The following is a 24,165-nucleotide window of genomic DNA, read 5'->3' as shown; positions in this document are numbered from 1 at the left end:
TAAACTTATTTCAGACATGAGTATTTGGAACTATCAAAAAAAATACCACATCTATAAAACATGACAGCAAATCAAAGAGTGTATCATGATTTATTAAATATCTTTCATGAAACCAGTATGTGATAATTAGAAAACAGTTAAACCATTTGTTTAAAAAAAACCCTTAAACTATTGTCCATATTAGAGGTGACGGTATGTCTTTTATAGTTTGTAACATAAAATAAGACCATGTTGAACTTTCCATATTGAAATTTATCTTTTCAATACAAAGAATAGGCTCTGCCCGTTACATCAGAATGACACAAATTTAGGTTTCAGTTCCTCCGAATTCTCAGAGTGAGACAAGAGCAGCAATAAGACAAGTCTCAGAAGCATCATGAGGCTTAAACCTGCAGCCAGCCCAGCTGGCATGATTTACTTGGATCTCTTAAACCTCACCCCCATTGTGGTGTCCAGGAAGAAAGCTGTAAACAGTGATCGTTTTACACCTCGCTTGTCATTGGAGACACAGTAAGCTCCATAACCAGCCGAAAATCCAACAAAAAGACCAGCAATCAAAGATGGAACGCCACCTCTCTGCTTATATCCCAAAATGCTTACGGATGCCGCCAGGGCTGCATAACGAAAACCAACCAGGTCCATTGGCAAGGTCAAGTCTGGTGTAGAGTTACTTCCGTTGAATTTCTCTCTCCTCTGGGCCAGTCCAACTCCTTGAGGACTAAGCTCAGGTTCAGTTCGTCCTGTCTTTCTCACAAGCATCAACCTCACTGCCAAGCACTAGGCAGGTGCTCAGTAAATACTTGCTACGGTCTGGAAGCTGACCCCGCCGCCAGTGCCTTCTGACTCTGCGTGCTACCTCTCGGCACTCTCAATTTTAATTTTAGTAGTTGGAAGCTGAGCCTCTTGGCATCCCTAGCCTCTAGATTAAACGCTGATTTTCACACTAAAATTGGCTTTGTTGTCCCTAGTTCCCACATACATAAACGCAGGGCCTTAACACCCACTTCAGAGCCACCTGGTTATTTCTGATTTTCCATTTAGCCCGGAGGACACTGCTTCTATATTTTGTCCCTGACCACTCGCTAGTGTTTGGTACCCACGAGACATGTGGTGAGGCATGAGGCGTGGTTCACTCAGAACCACGGATGCCGAGCCCCTAAGTGTACCATGTCTCCACCAAGAGCGGTTCTGCCCAGCACAACAAATGCTGCCAAGGTCCAGGGCTACTGAAGAGCATTCTGTTCTCCCTTCACGAGAGTCATATTCTGAGTTCCACTATAAGAGATTCTTTGTTACCTGGGCCCCAAAGCATTATCTCTGCCTCCACGTGCATCCTATTGTCCTGACCCAGCTGGCCAAATCCCATGTTCCGGATCCTGTGTCATGACCTTCCTCTCTCCCTGGGTTAATTATACTTGATTGCTAGAGGGGCTTGGAAAAAACATCTCCTACTGGCCTCTTCATCCGTCTCTTCCTTCCTCCCATTTCTGACCCAGGAACTGCCTCCCATGAGTGAGTGCCTTCATCTAACTCCAACTGGTCTCCAAATCACAATTTAGCGTAGCCTGGGATATTATGCTATAAAAACATTGTTTTTCTGAGAGGAGGGATACTTTGGAAGTTAGAAAATTATGAGCTGTCCCTGATATAAAGAAGTATATCTGCACTCTCTCACTGAGTCACAGGACTACACAAGGTCGATAGTCTCCAGGGAATGGAGAGGCACCTGGACTCTTGAAATTGGATATGTTCAACCTTCAATACCCAGGCACCTAATGTCTACAGATTTGCCAATATCTGTAAAGAATGACTGCAGTAAGAATCTTCTCTAGTCCTGGTTTTAATTTTATTAACTGGGTAGATTGTCATAATAATCCCTTATATATAACCACCTTCAAATTAAGTGGCTTAAAATAATAAGCATATAGTTAGTTCATGAATCTGAGGGTAATGACTTAGTCTGGGCCAAACTGAGCAGTTCTTCTAGCCTTGACCCAGTTCACTCACGTGTCTAGATTCTTAGCTGTCTATATAGTCACGGTTTGGATGGCTGAGGTGACTAGTCTCTGCTCTGGGTATTTTCCCTCCTTCCTCTGGGACCAACAGGCTAGCCTGGGCAGGTGCTTCCCGTGGTGATGGCAGAGGGCAAGAGCAAGGAAGCCCAGGTGTGCATCAGCTTTTCAAACCTCTGGTGGTATTATGCTTGCTGACATCCCATTAGTCAAAGTAAGTTATGTAGGTAGAGCCAGAGTCTAAGTGGAAGAACTGCAAAGTTTGATGGCTAAAGGTATGTGTACAGGAAAGGGTAAAGAACTGGGCTATCACACGAAGTAAACTTAGACAAGCCACGTAATCTTTCTAAGCGTCATTTATGTTAGTAAATTAGAGATGATCGTAACCCAGAACCCCCCTCCCAAGTATTTCTAGTGATTTAAATTGTGATAACTGGGTTGCAAACATCTAAGTTCTTTATAAACTGTGAAGTGATGTACACATGTGAGATACCATTATGATGATGATGGTGGTGATGTGCATTATTCTCTTTATATTTACGTGTTGTCCCTAATAATTGGCCTACATTGTCCCTGAGCAAAACTCTGAAGTGTGTTAGCTTGGCTTTCAGTGCTTCTGGCCTGACAAGTGAAGTGGCCTCGTTTTTACTAAGCCTCTCAGGAGTGTCCATTACAATAATCTACCCATTTTTAGGAAGCAGTCAATAAATGGATGAATACAGAATATGAATAGATGAATGAATAGATGAATGAAGTTTTCAAGGAAATGACTAGTCAACCCTTGTCCTTTCTTGCATTCAATCAAGATGAATTGGAATTGAGTGCCTTCTCTGGTTAGAGCTCCCTCAACCTGTTAGTACCAAGTACCAAGGATTCAAATAAGAAGAGAGACAGCTGCTTCCCTGGAGGAATTCACAGTCTATGAGTGAGAAACACTTCCAAACAAATTCAATTACAATGTGAGGCGTACTCTATTGGAGGTGTGCGCCTGGTGAAGTGAGATCAACTGTGTCTTGTTAGGGAAGTAAGGGGAAGGTTTCAGAGGAGGCTGTTTGGAGCAGAGAGGAATGAGTGGCAGTTGCCCAGGCCCACAGGTAGGGGTGCACATTCCAGGCCAAGGAAACAGCCTACCCAAAGAAAGGATCTCAGAGAGGTGGCATGTTGGAACATTGTTTGGTTATACCGGAATTTACAATAGGATCCTGGGTTTAACGGGAAATGTAAGTTAGACAGATGGACAGGTGGGCAGACCTTTTATATTATCCCGAGAATTTTCATTTTGCAGGGAGGGGAGGGCACTGAAGAGTTGGAAAGGGAGTGTCATGTTCAGAATTTAGTATTAGAAGGACGACAGTGTCAGGGAGGACAATAGGAATGAGATTGCAAGAGTCCAAGTGAGAGGTGGCCCATCCCTGATCCTGGGCCAAGGAGGGAGGGATGAAGAGAGAAGGGTAGATTGGACAGAAAGTCACTAGAGCTAATGGGACACAGGAATCAACTTGATGGAGGAAAGAGATGTACCTGCCCAGAGCAGGAGCATAAAGAGTATTCAGTTAGGCACTGTGTGAGTCAGTCAGTGGATTGCTGGCATTTACTGAAGGCTTGCTTTGGGCAGACCAAGGAGCTAGTTACTGTGGTGCATCTAAAGATGCTGAAGATACAGGCCTCTGACAATTAGTACACGAGTGGCTGTAGTAAGTCACAGAATAGAAAAAGAGCTTTTATTGAGGAACAGTCCTTGTGCCATGAGATCATCAAGAAAGGGGTGAATGACCTTGATTAATTAGCTTTTATTTTAGGGGGCTGGGAAGTCTCATTCTAAGCTTGCATTGTTCGTGTCTCTATTAATTGTCCTAATGGATTCTATTCCTCACATGGAAAACCAGCTAAATGCCTTTCTCTCTTTCTAACGTGTGAAAAATGAATAAGACTCGAATGTAGAGTTCTTCTAGAATCTTTTTATAGAAATGGCAGAGACAGCACAGTGCCCGTCTTGCTTGGTGATGGTTGTTTTGAAGAACATACAGTAAGTAACTAAGTAAATTGACTTACTTATCTGAAACATGTATTTTGAGAATTTTGTCATAGCCCAGTCAATTCGGAAGCAAATCATTTACAGTTAGAGGAGAAGAGCCTAACCCTTCACAGAGGACGTTGAAACTTTCCCACAAAGTATTGAGAGTGACTTCAAGCAGATTTTACACTTTTCTTAGGGAAAAGTGGACTAGTATTAGTGGGGATACTACATGAAAGGACTAGGTTTCTCAGCCACAGTGCAGATCACACTGGCATCAAGTCTGATAAGTGCTTGCATCAGGACCATGGAAGATTTGGTAGAAATCTATGTAACCCCTAGATATTGTGTTAACTCACAGTGTTTAAGCGTTAGGTCATCTGATTGGGCAGCTAGTCAGAAAGAACTCAATGGAAAAATATTAAAGAAAAAAAATCATTTCCCTGAAATAAAATGTCTAAAGAGAGTGATAAACTTATTTGCTGCCCCTTTCAAGTATAATGGCTACACTAATCAGAGTTCATCATAAGTTTTCATTTCTTACCCCTAGTATTATAAATCATAAGGAAATTCAAGATTGGTTTACTCTCTTGAGCAAAAGGTAGGCAGGGAATATAAATGAATAAAGAAAGTGAGCTAAAAACTATGGACCTTGTCCCTTTGTAAAGGAAGCACCTACATTTCCAGACCCTGTCTGTAGTTGCCATGTGGGAATGAGAGGTCTCATGTTATCAGACCTTCTGAGGATTCAAGAATAATTGGAAATTTAAACACTTCTAATATTAAAATTTTTTCAATTATTAAAAAACGACTCTGCTAGCCAAATATCATAAATTGCAAGGACATTATTTCACAACAGAATAAACTATGAAGTTATTGCTTACCTTTGAAGTTATTATTATATTTTAAAGTTTATAATTAACCTTTTGATATTGAAATAAATTTGATTTATTGCTTAGTTTTAACTTACACCTACTTTTGTTCTCACCCCTTTGCATTCTCAGTGTTATGTTTAGAGTCTTAATGTAAAACCAGTCCCTTAACCAATATCTACTTATCCCTACTCTCTTTTCTGGGGATTCCAATGTTAGAAGCATCTTTAGTATACATAGATACCCATATGGACCACTGTGAACTTCTAAACATCTGTAGCCAACAGGCCAGTGAAAAGAACAATAAACAGAATCCAAAACTGGTATTCTGTTCCCGTGTAACCTCTATTTTCTAGTCCATGAAGACAGAGGTATCACTGATTGCTATACAGCAGTTAAGGTCTTTGGAGAACTGCAAAAAGGCCTCTTTGAGTATATGTATCTCTAAACTATCTGACCTAAACATTTATACTTTCTAATGTGAAATAGAAATTTGCCATGGTGTCGTGTTTTGCTCCAACACAAATTTAATTTAGTCCAACAATTTGAAAAAATGAAAAGAAATATTTCGCTGATTGGGTTAGCAAATATTAGAAAGATTACAAATACCAACTTTTGATGTGGTTCTCTTTCACTCCAGGAGGAAGTGTAAATTGGTGTAACTCTCAGAACTCAGTTCAGTATTGTGTTATCTAATTAAAAAATACACACACCTACCCTTTGATTTAGCAATTCTACTTTTAGGCAGCGTATTGTAGCACTTTTCATAATCATAAAGCAAAAGCAATAATTCAAATGTCTTAATAAATCACTGTATGAATGATGCCAGAGCCAGTGGCATGTTTTGCATTCACTGAATGCCAAGTGGTGTTGACATGGAAATAATATATGTGAAGCAAAAAAGTAGGATTCACAACATTTCTATTATGGTACCATTTTTATTACAGTGCATGTACTGATATGAGAGAGAAACAGAGAGAGAAGAGAAGAGAGAGAATGGATGAGAGAACAGGCAGCCCTTGCTTTGCATGGTAGTGCAGCCTGTAAAATGGATTATGCAAGCTGTTCCCTACAACCTGTTTTAATTGTATAAAGAAATGAAAAACTAGTAAAATTAATCTCTATTTAGTATACTCTAATTTAAAACATTAGAAGCACTGGGAATTAAAGTGTTTCATTTCTTTAAAAAATTATCAGTAGTAGTTTGAATATCACTTGCCTTCTCGTCATATAACGTATGATATGGAACAAGCATCTTTTCTATGCCTTGGTGAATTGTTATCCTCCTTTTAAAGTCTGGGTCACCTTCCAGCATTTTATTCTTTGCACCGTCAAAGTCATGACATGTGTCTGAGAGTTTCCTTAATGGAGAGACTTGGTGGCATCACGTCCTTTGGGACATCTTCATCCTTTCATTAGAACTACATTCCACATTTGTGTCTATAAATGTACCTTCACTTAGTTCCTCTTCAATGGCAGCAGTGTCAACATTCCAGTGGTCCGCTATTTCTTTCATAATCCAGTTACATTCATTCTATCCTTATTTCACTTCCAACATCATCCCTTAAAAAGTTTTTTTTTTTTTGGCTGAAGTTTCACGTTTTGGGCCAATTTCCTCTTTCAGTTATTCATTTTTGAAAAAAGTAACAAAGGTTTTATCCCTGGGAGATAGGGAGGCAACACAGGTACAAAGTTTGCTGTCTGTGTGAATGGAATAACAAATGCACAGAGACCCATCACTGACAGACTTTGAAGGAAATAATATCTTTGGCCACTGATCATGATGCATATCTATTATTTGTGAAGTGGTTGCTGGGCCCAAGAGTGAGAAGCAAAGTTTGCCCTTTATGCAATTACAGTTAATACAACAAGAAAACTGAAATTTGAACCATGTTGTTGGTTATAACTAAACCACGGTAGCTGGAAGTTTTGCATGTCAACGCCATGCAGATCAAGGACCGTAAACAAAGAAAGAGCCAGGAAGAGCTTGCAGCAAGATATTAAGGAGGAGTGCCTGTCTCTGGTTATTGCATTTGTATATGGTTTTATATTATTCAAAAAAATACATCCTTATGTGTATTCTAAATTTTTCTACAATTAGTACATATTATTTGTATAATACAAAAATAAACATTATTAAGAAAAAACGTAGTGCTTATTTTTCACTCTTATAAAACCCAATTAGGCTTTGATGTGAACAACAGATAGAAGGAGACAGTCCAGAGCGTATGGTGGCAAATGGAAACTGTTCTTTAAGAATTCTAGGAAGCGCACAGGAGGGAGAGGGATGCAAGCTGGAGGGGAGATGTTGGTTGAAGGAGAGTTATGTTTTCAGTGGAACAGACTCTCAAGCATGTTTAAAAGCTGTTGGAAAGAGTGTGGTTTAGACTATGAATAAGAGAAACAGGATAACTGATAGTGTAAGACCCCTGAGAAGCTGGGAGGGGCAGGAGTTCAAGCATGGGGAGAAGACTTGGTCTTGGTTGCGAAGAGGGCCACTGCTTTCACTGAATCAGAAGAGGGTGGTGAGAGAATGAGTTTGAATGGGTGGGGACGTGCATACCTGGTATCCACTTGCTCCTCTAATGAATTTTGAGCAATAACTTTGAGCCAAGCACCGTCTTAGGTGCTTGAGATGCGTGAGTGAATGACACAGACAGAGAGCTTGTGGAGTTAGAGTCAATTTTGCTTACTTTTTCCTTATTATACTTTTTGGTTTTATTTCATGTTAAAGGGTAATGTGGCTGTAATTTTTCTGAGAAGGTAAAGGTCAGGCTATTGCTGTAAGGAAGCTGGAAGGGAGTTGGGGAGGCCCAAACGGAAAGTGTAAAAACCTTGTCATTGAGGGCTGGACAGAGAAACTTACTCCATTTGGGGGGGCACTGGGGAGATCCTTTTGAAGCTGAACCTTTGCCTTTATGAAAAACCATTGTGTGGACTGTTGCACAGCTCTCTCCAGTCGAGCTTGGCTCCTAGGCAAAGATCTAGAGAAAGCAAAAAAAAGAAGGTTTAGCTAAAAGAAGACTCTTAAATTAATTTTCTCCCTGTGCATTTGTGCCCAATTTTATCTCTCCTTGTTTATGCTTTATCTCCTTTACCTTGAGTGCACTTGACAAAAGTTTATCTATTTTATTAATATGTTCAAATAATTTTCTTTTTTCCCCTTTTGTCTCCAATATATTGTTTTTACCTTGATTAATTTAACTCTCATTTATCTTTGTTCATTTCAATGCTTTTTTTTCTCAGCTTTTTTCCCATGAATACATAGTTAATTTATTATTTTTCTTGCTTAATAACAAGAGCATTTAAGACTATACATTTTTCTGAAGATAGTTTTGGATCCATGCAGTTGATTTTGATATATAGTGTTCTTTAATTTCTAAAATGTTTGTCATTTAGTTGTAATCTTTCATTTTATCTTTTTCTTCCCCAAGAGTTACTGAAAATAGAGTTTTTTAGATTTCCAGTGGGTTAGAGTCAATTATTATATATTTGATTTTATTACATTGTGGTGAAAGAATTGGATGGTATAATTTATACTATTACTGAATTAAGGTATATTTATGTCCTTATATGTTATCAAATTTTGTAATCATTCCACAGACAGACACTTGGAAATAATGTACATTGTTAATAGGCTTAGAAAATTTGCTAATCATTCCTTTGTACAACCATTCCTTATTGAGTTTCTAATATGTGCAAGGAATCACGGTAGGTACTGGGAATGTAGGGAGAACAAGATAGTCAGGGTCCCTGTCCTGATAGAACTTATGTTTTAGTGCAAGAGACAGGGAGAAAAGAGTACACCTCAAATAAAATATAAGTTGCTATGAGTGCTATGAAAGAAGCAAGGAAAAGGAATTGAGCTAGAGATAGCAGACTGCACTCTGCATGGGGTGGTCAGGAAAGGCCACCAGAAGAACTTACACTCAGGCAAAGTCCTAGAGGATCATAAGCTACTGGCCAAATAAAGCCTTGGAGGGAGATCTTTCCCTGGAGAGAGACTGGAAGAGAACCAGGGAGCTGGCGGTACTTGCAAGGGAATGATTACAATGAGAGGTCATGGACTTTGGGCTAGACAGGGAAGGGAGGAAGAAATAAGCAATCAGAAAGTTACAGGGCCAGTATTTTGGCAGCCTCCAAAGAGCTGAAGAATTGGGGGCCATGGGGGTTTGTGATTTAGGGATGTAGGTAGAACAAGGGTGGCAGACAGAGTGGGGTGTTTAAACGCAAGATTTTAGAGACAGTGCAGTTTTTGGTGATGACTATCTAAAATGTAACCAGGGGAGGGGGTGACTGAGTTGGACATAGTTGTTGAAGGGGTAAGGATCCAGGGGTCTGGAGCGTTGGAAAGTTCATCTCTATGGACGTTATTGTATGACTTTGGGCAGAGAAGAAAGCTAGAGGCCAAAATCAGTTTATTGTACTTTATTGTTAGGTTCTCTATATTTTAAATAAATTTAATCTAATTGATTTGTTGACGTCTCAGATTCATGTTAAATCCTCCTGCTGGGATTATGATTTTTTGCTTTATATGGTTGATTCTCATTATTTGCAGTAGTTACGTTCTAAAAGTACCCGGGAGACTGAATTAGCAAATACTAAGTCATTGCTCCGAGGGGAATGTTAAGTTAGGTTCCTGCAAGCCTCTGATCACAACATTTTTGTCCATCAATCAATATATAAGCTTGTTTTATGTGTGTTTCTGTTTAAAGACACCTTATTGAATATGCATTTTTGATTCATTAGCATTGAGCCCATGGCCCACAGTACCATAACTTACATCTGAATGAAGCGTGTCTAACCCCTGTTTCCTCCATAAGGCACATTCAGCCTTCTTGCACTTAGGGATGTTACTCACACTTCAGCTCTTTGTTTAGAGTAATTTTAAATGGGGAGATCACCAACAAAAGCATTAAAAAAATGTGAAAAACATGGCACTAAATAGACCATGGAAAGGACACTGGTTTACAGCCTGAGAGCTGAAACAGGTGAAACCCTGTTTGACCTCAGCGGTTAACTGCACATTGGGAGACCCAGTTTTTATGCCACTCTGCACACGTCTGTGAATGACTGCAAAAGTGCCACAAGTATTGATTTGGGGGTTATAAATAAAGTTTTGCAAGTAGGCAAATTCGCAAATATGGGCTCTGTGAATAATAAGGAACGGCTGTATATTGTGAGATTATTAATTGGCTGATTCATAACTATACTCTTTTCAATGAAGTTTTTATAATTTTGGAAAATTAAATGAACCCCTTTGCCCAAATTAAAACTTTCTGTCTCAAAAGCTTTATTTTGGCTAGTGCTTATATTGCTATTCTTTGTTTTGTTCTGTTCATTTGTATTTTCCTGGAATACACTTCTTCATATAGCTGAGTTTTGTTTTTTGAAACAATCTGAGAACCATTGCCTTATGATAAGCAAGTTTAATGAACATTAGTTGTTATAACTGTTTTGGCCAATTTTATTTTTGCCACCTTCTGTTTTGACTTTAGAACTCCCAGGTTTTGGGGGATTTCTTTATTTTCTTTCTCCTGCCCTTTGCTACATGATCAAAATCTGTTTGTTCCTTTTTTCCTTCTGTGGTCACTTGAAAGTTACATCATAATTCTCCACTACTAGTGATAACTTTAGCATGGATTGCTATTGTTCTATCAAAAATTGAGTAGATACAATAAATATGGTATAAAGCATATGAGCAGATAAAGAATAATCATGCAATGAACACCCTAGTACCAGTAATGCAATTTGATAGATGGAACAGAACGTTTCTATTAGAATTGAAGTGCCCCATTTCCTATGCTATTCCCATACCTACCATTTCCCTCAGAGGTAACTAGCTTGAATGTTGTGTTGTATCATTCTTCTGGTTTTCTTTTTTGTTTTACCACTTACGTTTATAACCTAAACAACATGTTGTTTTCATATTGCTTGTTTTTAACTTTATATCAATGGACTCAAACTGCATTAATTTTTCTGTGACTTGCTTTTTGGGGCTTAATATTGTGTTTTTGAGATTCATCCAGGTTGATAGATTTAACTGTTCATTTTCTAAAAATTGAATTACACAACTTATTTACCCAATCTACTGTTGATGGAAATTTGCATTGTTTTTGTTTGTTTGTTTTAGTGTTGTATTGGCAGTGCTGTAAGCATTGTTGTATAAATCACCTGACATGAAAGAATAATGGTTTCTTCAGGGTATATTCTAAAGAGTGAAGTTGCTGGGTCATAAGATCAGAGCATCTTTAGCTTTCCTAAACAATGACAAATTTTCCTCAAAGTCTTTGTTTCCTTCTGTGTGAAGTGCCTGTTATGTCTCTTGCTCAATGTCTTTTAATTTTGAGTTGTAGGAAGAGAATGGATGGACGGATGGGTGGATGGATGGAGATAAACAGATAAATATCCTAACACTTTGGGTCAGTTATTAAGTGCTGCAAGTATCTTCTCCCAGTTTTTAGCTTGACTTTTAACTCTCATTGATGTCTTATTTAAAACTTTATCTTACAGACATTTACATAATGACATAACACTTACTATCCTATTATAACTCACTTAATCCTCAAATCAACTCTATGATGTAGGAACTATTATCAACCTTACCTTACTTTTGAGAAAAGAGAGGCAGGGAATGTAAGTAATGTGCCGAAGTTCACAATGGTAGTAAGTGGCAGAGCCAGGATTCAAACCCAGGGCATTAATCTCTCAAGTGTGAGATCCCAGCTCCTATTCAGTGCTGCTTCTCTGTGCACTGAAAATCCGAAAATTCTAATTTTAATATATGCAAATTCATTAACCTTGTTCTTCTCAACTGAATTTTCTGTATCTTCTTGAAGAAATTCTTCCTTATCCCAATATCATAAATATGATTGTCCGGACCATTTCCTGAGAATATTATAGTTTGGCCTTTCAAACTAAAGTTTTTAATCCAGTGGAAATTGTGAGTGTGTGTGTGTGTGTGTGTGTGTGTGTGTGTGTGTAGTAAAGGATCCAATTTCATTCTTTTTCCATAAGGATAACCAGTTGTTAAAATATTGATCTCTCTCTGCTGATGTACTATAATGTTATCTTTGTGATAACCATAGGGTAAAAACTACTAGAAATAAGTGAATTTAGTGATCAACGATTTGGAAAAAATCTACCACTTACAATAGCATGAATGATAACTGAACAAAATAATATGTGATAGACCTGTACAATGAAATCTCCAAAATTGCTGAGGGAAAAAGAGAAGACAAATAAAAGGAGAGCTATACCATTTTTAAGGATCAGAGGACTCAGTATTGTTAAGATGTCGATTCTGACCAAAATAGATGCATAGATTCAAAGTAAATTCAATCAATATTTCAGCTAGTGGTTTTATGGAAAGCCACAAGCTAGTACTCAATTTTATTTTAAGTCGGTTTTTGGCTAATCATTATTTCTCTACTGTTGATGATTTACAGAAGTAAATTTAAATTTTCCATATTGATTTTGTTCCAGCAAACTTGCTAAACTCTCTTATTCATTATAATAATATGCCTGTAGCTTTTTTGGAGGAATTTTTTTTACTAGACAGTCATATTAACTCTGAATTATGACAGCTTTATTTCTTTCCTTCCAATCCTTATGTTTTATAGTTCTTGCCTTATTTCACTGGATAATACCGAATAGAAGTGGTGACAGCAGGCTTTTTTCTTGTCTTTACTTTTTCCTGTTCTTAAACACATTAGAATTTTCACATAAAATTAGATGCTTGTCACAGTCCTTCCTTCTTTCCTCTTAAGATACAGTTTATCAAATTAACACAATTTCTTTCCATTCCTAATTTGTTCAGAAGTCTTTCTTAAACACATAATAAATGTAAGCTTAATTTCATGAAACATCCTTCCTAACTCTATTGAGATTATTTTAATATTTTTTTCTCTTTTAATCTGTTATCCTTTTTAACCTTTACTTATTCCTTCCCTAATGCTCTTCCTTTCTTTATGTAGATCTGAGTTTCTGACCTATATCATTTTCCTTCTCTCTAAAGAACTTCTTTTAACATTTCTTGCAAGGCAGTCCTACAGGCAACAAATTTCCTCAATTTTTGTTTGAGAAATTTTAAATTTCTCCTTCACTTTCAAAGGATAATTTTGCAGGGTAAGGAATTCTAGCTTGGTAGGGTTTTCCTCTCAACACTTTAAATATTTCACTGCACTCTCTTCTTGCTTGAATGGTTTCTGAGAAGTCATGTAATTCTTATCTCCTCTGTAGATAAGGTGTTTTCCTCTGGCTTCTTTCAAATGTTTTTATTTTCTTTGATTTTTTGCAGTTTGAATATGCTATGTCCAGCTGTAGTTTTTTTGTTTTGTTTTGTTCACACTTTTCCTGTTTGTTGTTCTCTGAGCTTCCTAATTCTGTGGTCTGATGTCTGAAATTTGGGGAAATTCTCAGTCCTTATTTGTTCAAATATTTATCTCGTTCCTTTCTCTCTTCTCTTTCTGGTGTATCCATCATGGGTATGTTATACCTTTTGTAATTGTCTCACATTTCTTGGATATTCTGTTCTGTTTTTTTTATTTTCAGTCTTTTTTCTCTCAACGTTTTGGTTTCTATTCACATATCCTCAAGCTCAAAGATTCTTTCCTTAGCCATGTCCATTCTACTAACTAGCCCATCAAAGACATTCTTCATTTCTGTTACAGTGTTTTAGTCTCTAGCATTTCTTTTTGATTCTTTCTTAGAATATCCATCTCCCTGCATATATTACCCATCTGTTCTTGCATGTTGTCCACTTTTCCCATTAAAGCTCTTAGTATGTTAATCATAGTTATTTTTAATTGCGAATCTGGTTATTACAACATTCCTCCCATATCTGACCCTGGTTCTGATACTTGCTCTTTTTTTTTGCCTTTAGTATGCCTTGTCATTTTTGTTGAAAGCAGGACATGATATACTAGGTAAAAGGAACTGTAGTAAACAGGCTTTTGTAATGTGGTGGTGAGGGGTAGGGGAGAGGAAATGTCCCATGGTCCTGTGATAGGTCTTGGTCTTTTAATGAGCCTGTGCCTCTGGACTATGGACTTTACAAGGGCCTCTTTGTTCCCCCCCACACACACACTTAGATGGGGCAGGATGGCTAGAGGGAACTGGAGCTGGGTATTTCCCTTTCTCCAGGTCAGTTAGACTCTGGTAAAACCCCAATAGTTTAGGCTGTGGTTAAATAGTTTACCCTGAGGGCAGGCTTTGTTAAGAATAGAATGCTCTGGCATATTTCAAAATAGCTACTTTTTCCCTCCCCCTGCTGGAAGCATGAAGGGATTTTTCTCCTACCTTCACTATGAGAACCTGGTAGAGCTCCAGGAGGTAAAACTCACAAATGTGGTGTCCCTCTTCCCCCAAGACTGCATCCCCCTGGAGTTTTTAACTCTCAGACTTATCCACGCTGAGGCTCCAACAATTCATCAGTTACAGTTGAGATTTTCTTACCCCCCAACTGATTCTTGCAGAGGTTTCTGCTCCTGTAAGTTGCAATTCTCTTTACCTGCCTGTCTGTGTCTCCAATATTTAGGGCAGCAGTTTGCCCTGCTGGATGGGTGAATTCTCTGATAGATCTAAGAAGAGTTGTTGGTTTTCAGTTTGTTCAACATTTTACTTGTTAGGGCAGAGTAATGACTTCCGACCGCCTTACATGCCAGACCAGAAACCAGAGTCTTTTAATGTGTCAATATAGTGAATTTTATTAAATTAATTTAATATGTAAATTATAGGTATATAATTACATATATAATTTAATGTATAAATATGAAATATAATTTAATTATATATAATTTTGAACCAACATCCTATTCCTAGAATAAATCCAACATGGTCATGATGTGTTAGCTTTTCTATACTCTGCTCAATTCAGTTTGCTAAAATTTTCTTTCAGATTTTTAGACATATGTTACAGAATATCCTGTAAATTTCCATTCCCTGAGCTTCTTGTTTGGTTTTCGTGACATCATTATACACACCTCATAAAATGTTAGGGGATAGTCTTTCTCTTGCTGTTCTTCAGAAGAGTATGAGTAATATTTAAATTATCATTTCTTTGAATGTTTAGTACAACTTTGCCCACAGATCTGTCAGAATCTGGGATTTTCTTCATGGAGAAGCTTTTAAGTGCTTATCCCTTACCTTCAGTGGTTATAGGGCCACTCAGATTTCCTGTTACTCTTGAATCAGTGTTGATACATCATATTTTGGGGAACTGGTTTATATTCAGTTTTTTTTTTTGTTTTTTTTTGGCATTACATTATTTTAGGTTCTTTTTAAATAGCTATAATAGCCAGAGTTATGTCTCCTTCATCTTTCAGCTTATTTCAAACTTTATTCTGATTCTTTGAAGTCTGAAGTATAGGTAAATTTCTTCAGGCACTATCTGTTTCTGCCTATGCTAAGTGCTTGGCAACTGTGAAACAGGGATCATTTCTGTTTTAGAAACAAGCTAGTTGTCTACCAAAACATTTTCTTCCTCATCCTAGGTACATAACGAGACTGTTATGTACTGGATGAGACTGGATGACTGCTCCAGTCATCCTTGGAGCTGACTATGGTCTTGAGCCTGAGTTCTTGTCCATGGAATATGAGTGGAGTGGTGCACCCATCTCCAAACCTGGCCTGCAGAAACCTTGCAACTGAATGAACACCCATTTCAGTTATCTGTTGCTGTGTCACAAACAACCCCCAAGATCTAGTGCCTTAAGACAGCAACTGTTTTATCATTTCTCATGAACCTGTCAGTTGACTGGGCAGTATTTTGCTAGTCCTACCTGGGCTCAGTTATGCAACTACATTAAGCTGTAAGTTAACTTGGGCTGGAAAGTCCAAGATAGTCTCTTTCGCACATAAGGGGCCTTGTTACCACTGTGAGCTGGGGCGTCATGATTCTCCCCTTTGTGGCCTGTCTCTCCGTGTGATGTCCCAACCCTCATGGCCTCTATGTGGCCTTTCTTTCCAGCGGGACCCGGACATCCTTTCAACATGGCAGTTGGGCTCCAAGAAGGAAAATGTGGATACTGCCAGCCCCCTCACAGCTTGAGCTCAGAAGCCCCAGGAAGTCGCATCCCCCGCATTCTACTGGCCGACACATGTCTCAAGTCCAGCTCAGCTTCAAGGGGTGGGGAAGTAGATTCCCACCTTTTATGGGAAGAGCTTCAAAGTCACAATAAGATGGGCACAGGGAGACATGATTCACTGGGGCCATTTTTCCTATTCTGACACATCACCCCTGAGCGTCCCCACACAGCATCCTCTCCCTCTCCCCGTGACAGGTAGATGCACATGCTCAGGGAGCCCTCCTGAGCCCTGTGATGAAGACAGAGGGGCTTCTGTTAGAGAGCACCTCACCTCCAGCTCCTGTTCTCTGGCAACTGCATGTGGTATAAGCAAGAAATAAACATGGGTTGTGTTAGGCCACTGATATTACAGGGTTTATTTATTAAAGCAGCTAATCTTACCCTAAAAATAGAACTTGAAGCTAAATTCACAGCTTGAGGTTTTTCAGACCATACAGGTAATATGAATTGGATTGCAAACCTGAGAGAGGAATATCTTGTGACTGTAGACTCTCAGGGGATGTTTCGTCCTTTCCACTCAATGCCAGGGTCTGAGGTAATCCACTTGCCTTGCTGATCCATGTGGTGTGAAGCATGGGAGGGTTTGGAAAGGGTAGGCAGTGAGGACAATTTATTTCTTTGTTTATCTTTACGCTGAGGACCCCATTCTGTGTGGGTGAGCTCTGGCCTTGTCTCCTGATCCCAGCCAACGCTACCCCCAAATCAGGCTGTGAAAACCACCAGATCTCAAGTGCCCTTGGACTTGCAAATGGCCTCAGTCTGAAGCTGGCCTTGACTCTCCACTGGACTGTATGGATTCCTGCCCCCAATCAGTGTTTGGCCTCTGAGAACTCCAGACTTTCTCACCCACTCGTGCTTGCATTTAAAAATATGTTATTCATATTTTAGTTAGCATTGTAAATTGTTTTCACTAAGAGGGTCAGTCTGGTTCTGTAAATTTCAACACTGCCAGAAAGATAATCAGACATTTGTTTGTAGTGGTATTTAAATTTATGATAAATGTATGTGTTTCTCATGACTTCTACAGATGAACTCATCTCAGTCTACTTGTGTGAATTTCCTATTCACATCCCCTGCTTTTTTAAAGCTGGACAATAGTACCAAGTGTGCTCCAAGAAAAGTCCTGATGATATTTCCACTCGCTGTGATCTCTGGTGGCTAGTTTACATCCCAGAACCACTAGTAACATGAAAATTGACACCACCCCACCTTTTCCTGCACACAGGGACTTATTGAACAGCTCATTCTTGCCTTCAAGTCCTGCTTTTCAGAGTTAGGTAATGTTTGTTTCATTCCACTGAACTCTCTCCTCTTTCCCGGGTAGTCTGCTATGAATTTTAGGTTTATCCGTGTTTCCTTCAGTTTAGCATTCTCAGCATTAAATCTATGTCTCATTCTGAGTTCTCCCAGAAGCAGATCCTGAGACAAGCATTCAAAGATACGTATTTATTTGGGCGGTGATCCCATAAAGCTGGATCATCCATCAAACCAAACTCCCCGTTTGCATTATGAAAAGAAGATAAATGGGAATGTCCAGGAGGCAGAATCAGTAAGAAAAGAGGGTTAAATGAATAGCACCCTGTTCTATAATCACCTAAAGCAACCAAAATGATCACGATGATGATTAACACTTATTGAGTATTTTCCATGAGCTTTTCACGAAGTTTAATTCATTTGAATCTCAAAACATCCAGTGAGGTAGGATGCTTCTTATATTCCCATTTTACAGAATGACAAATTAAGGCATGGATGGATTACTTAGTTGCCTAATGTCACGCAACTAGTAAGCAGTGGAGCAAAGTGTGAACCCAGGCACCCTGAGGAGTTCCACACTCCTAAATACTAAGCTATGTATTGCCTCTCAAGTTTATTCTAGAAATGGATGTCCACTGTAGAAAATTTGGGAAATGTAGAAAAGCAGAAAGGAAAGAATAAAATTTCAGACAATTGTTTCAGTCAAATCTTGATCCCAATAGAACTTGTGAAATTTATGAGGTAGGAATTTTTAATCTGCTTTAAAAGTGAAAGAGCTAACACATTAGGAAAGCTACTCAAGGAATTGCAGCAAAAGGAAGAGGAGGGAAGAGAGGGAAGGAGGGGGGAAGGGAGGGAAGAAAGGGGGAGGTAGAACCAGGATATAGGGACTTCCTTGGAGGTCCAGTGGTTAAGACTCTGTGCTCCCAATGCAGGCGGCCTGGGTTCAATCCCTTGTCAGGGAACTAGAGCCCGCATGCTGCAGCTAAGACCCGGTACAGCCAAATAAATAAATAAGTAAATATTAAATGAGATAAAATAAAATAAAATAAAATAATAAAATAAAAAGAACCAGGATGTCAACCAGGTTCTTCTCCATCCAAAGCACTTTATTTTAATACTCCAGTTGGCATGGGAATTTATTTCAGGAACACATTATGAGATCTAAGAACAATTCCGTTAGACTGTGTGGGTGCATGTTTAGTTGTAAGACTTCATAAATCTTTGAATCTGCACATGGAGTTAGAAGGATTTTGGTTTCAGGTAGCTCCTCTAAGGTCTGACATCACAGAAGCTAGCGTTTACTTTTAACTTTATACCTTTGAGCTGGACATGAAAGTGACTGTATACTCTCCCATAGCCTTTTAAGAGCCTTGTGCTTTTTGAGGCTTATTGCATATTTAAAATCGACTCAAAATAGTATTCAGGTCATTTTCCTACTAATAAAAGGGGTATGATCTAAATGATCAAAATAAAACGAAGGTATATTATGCAATTTTAAAGGGAAGTGATTTGCTCTTTTTTATTTTAAGCACTGAAGTAGAAAGATGGATAGAAGAAAGAAATCATTAAAGGAAATTAAATTAGGAGTCAAGGAAGGGCAGGCTAATAACAACCAGCTTAATTATAATAATTTATAAAGACTCATTACAGGATGGTTTCCAAATATCATTCATTGGATCACAACAGATCTGACCTGGTACATCTTAAGTAAGCTGCTTCGTTAGCAATCAGTCTGGAATCTTGAGGACTGCCAGGCAAGCATCTGCACTCTGTTATTAGTGGGGAAAAATATAAATTATTTCAAGCCATGAAGTATGTGGTTGTCACTTAATGCACCATTATTAGATATTTTTGAGGGTATTGGACAAATGGCACAGTTAGGAGGAGCCAACCCTTCTAATTTAAGAAAACCTTGAGATGGATTTTTCATTTTGTGCACAGGCTAATAATTAAAGCCTACTTTACATTCTTTATTTTGTCTTTGTGTTTTGATTTCCGACTTTGGCTGATGGTTACTGTCTCTGGCCTAGATTAACTTTTTCCTTTTGTGAATAAACATGAATTATCTATAAGGAACCTTGTACTTAAAATGTCTTATAGTTGTTAATTGCTCAATTCCTAAGGCTTTCTGAGCTTTTTCACAAAGTGGCTTCAGTTTGTATGGGTTTTCAATGTGCTAATAGCTCACCATTTAAAAACTAGGGATTTTAATACAATTAAGTTATCTCAGATGGTTAGTGCAGCGTGACTTAAAGCGTGGTCCCCAAGCTGGCAGCATCAGCATCACTTGGTGCTTGTTAGAAATACAGCTTCTCAGGCCTCACCCAGATGTACTGATTCAGAATCTCTGGCAGGCGGGACCCAAGAATCTGTGTTTTAAATAAGATTTCCAGGTACTTTTTTTTTTTTTTTTTTTGCGGTATGCGGGCCTCTCACTGTTGTGGCCTCTCCCATTGCGGAGCACAGGCTCCGGACGCGCAGGCTCAGCGGCCTTGGCTCACGGGCCCAGCTGCTCCGCGGCATGTGGGATCTTCCCAGACCGGGACACGAACCCGTGTCCCCTGCTTCGGCAGGCGGACTCTCAACCACTGCGCCACCAGGGAAGCCCCCAGGTACTTTTTATGTGCAATAAAAACATGAGGTACAGGAGGTTATGGCTGGGGTCAGCAAGCTTTTTCTCTAAAGGGCCAGCCAGATCGTTAAGTATTTTAGGCTTTGTTGGGCCATCTCTGTCACTACACAGCAGAAGCAGCCATAGACATGGGTATGGCTGTGTTTGAATAACATTTTATTTATAAAACACAAAATGGGCCAGACTTCACCCAGGGGCCATAGTTCGCCAACCCCCTGGGTTAGAGCATGGAGTGCTGGTTGTCCCAGGGTTTAATAGTATGTCTGGAAATTGGGAGACAGAAGGAAGGAGAGCTAAATTTGTAAATGACTGCTATGTACAAGGCATCTCTTATTTACCCCCAAAACATAGGCCTGCCATGTCTAGCCATGAAGATCACGTGCTGAGAGCAGCAGTTGGTGACATTTGGATTTGTATAGTACACAGCCTGGATAGCTTTATGTGGGGGTCCTAGGTTTGCATCATCTTCACGTGATGGGTAAAGAAACTTGCCCAAAGATATACTACCAGCCGGTGTCAGAACCAGGATTAATCCTGGGTCTGTCTGGTTGCAGAGGCTGCACCCTGCCCATTGATTCTGCTGAAAAATAGGTAACATAGCTGACCCTAGCTGCGGGCTATATATATTCCCCTTTCAAAAAGCATGAAGGCAAAAACTTGCCACTGGACATTGGAAGAACGAGAAAGAAAGAGAGGACTGTGTGTGTCAGTGAGAGACTCCAGGAAATACTGTTGACAATACATGAAAAACAACAGCAACTGAAAGATTACTTTGGAACAACGTCGATATTAGCGTTCTGGCAGGTTGGTGATAAGTTATCTATCACCACATAACAAACCACAGCCAAACTGAAAATAAGAGTTTATGATTGCACTTGTGGTCTTGACTCAGCTCACTCGTGTATCTGTGGTCCCCTGTGGGTTGGGCAGCAGCCCTGCTGGCCTTTGCTGCACTCTCCGTCATGTGTGAGAGTTGGCAAAGTGTAGGCTAGTCTAGGATGGTCTCAGCAGGGACCACTGGGCTCTCTTCCACGTGGTTAACCTGTCCCGCAGGTTAACACTGGCTTTCTCTTGTGGTAAGATCTCAAGAAAGAGGGTGAGCAGGAGTGTGCAAGCCCTTTTGAGGCTAAGACTTAGAACTGGCAACCCCGTCATCAGGACTGAATCTCCTCTCAGCAAAAGATGGGGTCATTTCCCCACTTCTTGAGTTTTGTCTGCCTTTGTGATTTGCTTTGGCCGATAGATTGCAGCAGAAGTGATGGTGAACCACTGTAAGCATAGCCCTCCAGTGGTCTTGAGCCCTGCCCGGTGTCTGTGCCCAAGCTAGCCTGCTAGAGGTGAGTGCCATATGGAACACAGACAAGTTACCCTAGACTAGCAGCTCCTCACCCACCCACAGCTGACCAGAGAGGTGTGGGCGAGCCTAGTGAGACAAGAAGAACCAGCCACCCGAGCTCAGCTGAAACTGTGGACACACAGAGTGCTGAGCTGACCACAAAGTGTTTTTTTTATGGCACAAAAACTAATTGATAACAGATGTCATACATGTAAAATGACCACATTCTATGGACGAGGTGGGTAGTATTGAATCTTTCACTCCAATTTGAACTTCAAAAAATCGTCTAAAAACCAGTGCGGATCTCCTGGCTTATCTGTGGCTACTATCAATTCCACCAACATCTTTAGAGGTGTGCTGAGAAGTCTTCAGAACATAATTCTTACCTGCAAGAAATTCGTAGTCCTGTGGGTGAGCCAGCTCTGTAAATAGGTACATGGCAATGCAATATGATACACATTGACATAGAGCTTTGGAAGCACAAGGCTGTCAAAGAAGAGGGTGTGATTTACTGTGCTTGGAGAACTTGCGAGTGGCTTTCCGGAACTATTTCCTGTGCAGAGGGAGTGAAATTCCAGCGTAAATGACCTGTGCAAAGGTGACTAGGTTCCAAAAAACACAATGGGTTCAGGGAATAATAAGGCTGGAATCTAGGACATTTAGGACCTCTCTAAGCTCTTATGTTCTGGGATCCCTACTTTTCCCTCTGTTTATCCAAGCCTTTGGGGTAGTAACCACATCTTTCTCATATTCATGATCTAGATTGCCTCAACCCTAGAAGTGACAATGGCATTGACATTGCTAATAACTGGTTTTATCTCTGTTTTTCCTCTGTGAGCTGAGTAAAAAGTTCCCTTTATTAAATCCTCTCGGACAATACTTAGTGTGCCTTCTTGTTTCCTAACCGGAGCATGACCTATCCAATTCTTCAGGGAAACGATTCTGAGATTTACAGGCTAATATAGAGGATAATTTTGCAGAGGATTGGGTGGGGAGAATGGGAGACAGGAAAACATGAAGATCAGGACAGGACTGCGGTTTCTTCCAGGCTAGAGTTATAGGGAACCTTACCTAAAGCAGGGGCCATGGGAAGGAGAACATTTGCTCAGCGCAAGATAAAAGAGTCACCCTTGATTCTCCTTTTTCTCTCTCTACACCCTCAACCCCACCCCAGCACACGCACAGACAGCAATTCCATTAGCAAGTACACTCAGTTCTCCACGTGGGAATGTTCTGAACCTGGCAGTGCTTCACTACATCTGCTGCAGAAATTCTAGTCTAAGCTGATGCCTTTCCTGCCTTGATGATGACGATAGCCTCCAACTTTCTCCCCTTCTCACTCTTATTTCCCAGATAAGGCAAATCCACAGAAATAGAGTATAGATTAGTGGTTGCCTTATTCAGAGAACAGCCAGGGGCATTCTTGAAAAACCATAATCCAGACCATATGGTTCCGTGCTTAAAACTCTCTAATAGATTCCCCTGGTAAGAGAGAGAATTGAAAGCTTTCCAGGTGCTGGTTCCTCCCTTCTCTCTGGTGTCATCCTACACCTCTCAACCCCTTAGTCATCGTCCTCCATCAGCACTGGTTTTCCTCCTCCCTGAATTCACCGAGCAGCATCCTCCTCTGAGCTTTGCTCCGGCTGTATCCTGTGCAGAGAACATTCTCCTACTGGCTGCCCCTCAGCTGCCTTTTTTCATCCTTCCAGTCTCAGTTCAGAGGTCATCTATTCAGAGGGACCTTTCTTCTCTTTCCTTTCTGATGTAGAGCTTACCTTATCTCCTCATGTTCATCACCTCACTGTTTAATTTTCTTTGCAGCATTTATCTGAATACGTTTTATCTCCTTTCCTTCCTCCCTCCTTTGTTCCCCCCTCCCTCCTTACCTCCCTTCCTTCCTTCCTTCCTTTTTCTCTAGTTTATTTTCTGGCTTCTCTCATTACAGTGTAATCCGCACATAAACACAAGGGCAGGGACCTAGTACACACTCAATAAGCAGTTTTTAGAGGGATGAATGCTAAGTTTAAGGAAACATTTCTGAGGTCAGTTCTATAGGCTGTGGCGACCATTTGAGCATGGGAGAAAGGGAAAAGGGAGGAATGGAGAAAAACTCCTAGATTTCTTTTTTTTTTTTTTTACATCTTTATTGGAGTATAATTGCTTTACAATGGTGTGTTAGTTTCTGCTTTATAACAAAGTGAATCAGTTATACATATACATATGTTCCCATATCTCTTCCCTCTTGCGTCTCCTTCCCTGCCACCCTCCCTATCCCACCCCTCTAGGTGGTCACAAAGCACCCAGCTGATCTCCCTGTGCTATGTGGCTGCTTCCCACTAGCTATCTATTTTACGTTTGGAAGTGTATATATGTCCATGCCACTCTCTCACTTTGTCCCAGCTTCCCCTTCCCCTTCCCCATATCCTCAAGTCCATTCTGTAGTAGGTCTGTGTCTTTATTCCCGTCTTACCCCTAGGCTCTTCATGACCTTTTTTTTTTTTTTTTTTAGATCCCATATATATGTGTTAGCATACAGTATTTGTCTTTCTCTTTCTGACTTACTTCACTCTGTATGACAGACTCTAGGTCCATCCACCTCACTACAAATAACTCAATTTCGTTTCTTTTTATGGCTGAGTAATATTCCATTGTATATATGTGCAATATCTTTATCCATTCATCCGATGATGGACACTTAGGTTGTTTCTAGATTTCTTGTTAAAATCAGGCTACTGGGTGATGACAACACTATCAACCAGATCAGGACTATCCTTAGAAGAGTGCATTTTGGAGAGAAAATGATTAAATTGATTTGGGACTATGAGAGTTAGATGCTATAGAATACTTCAGGAGAGGTCTACTGCACAGTAAAAATCTGGGTCTGGAACTCAGGGAAGTGGGGGCTCTGGAGGCAGAGCATTCATCATCATCATTATAGATAGATAGACATTTATG

At 39.8% G+C, this 24,165-nt stretch overlaps 1 pseudogene; it reads right to left on the bottom strand.

Moving 5' to 3' along the window:
- Positions 1 to 291: 291 nt before the first annotated feature.
- Positions 292 to 642, bottom strand: LOC101281012 (transmembrane protein 14A-like; annotated as a pseudogene).
- Positions 643 to 24,165: the final 23,523 nt, after the last annotated feature.

This window comes from Orcinus orca, chromosome 16, assembly GCF_937001465.1.
Source record: "Orcinus orca chromosome 16, mOrcOrc1.1, whole genome shotgun sequence".
Classification (NCBI taxonomy): Eukaryota; Metazoa; Chordata; class Mammalia; order Artiodactyla; family Delphinidae; genus Orcinus; species Orcinus orca.
The sequence above is the reverse complement of the archived record's forward strand: the minus strand, read 5'-3'. Positions and strand labels throughout refer to the sequence as shown.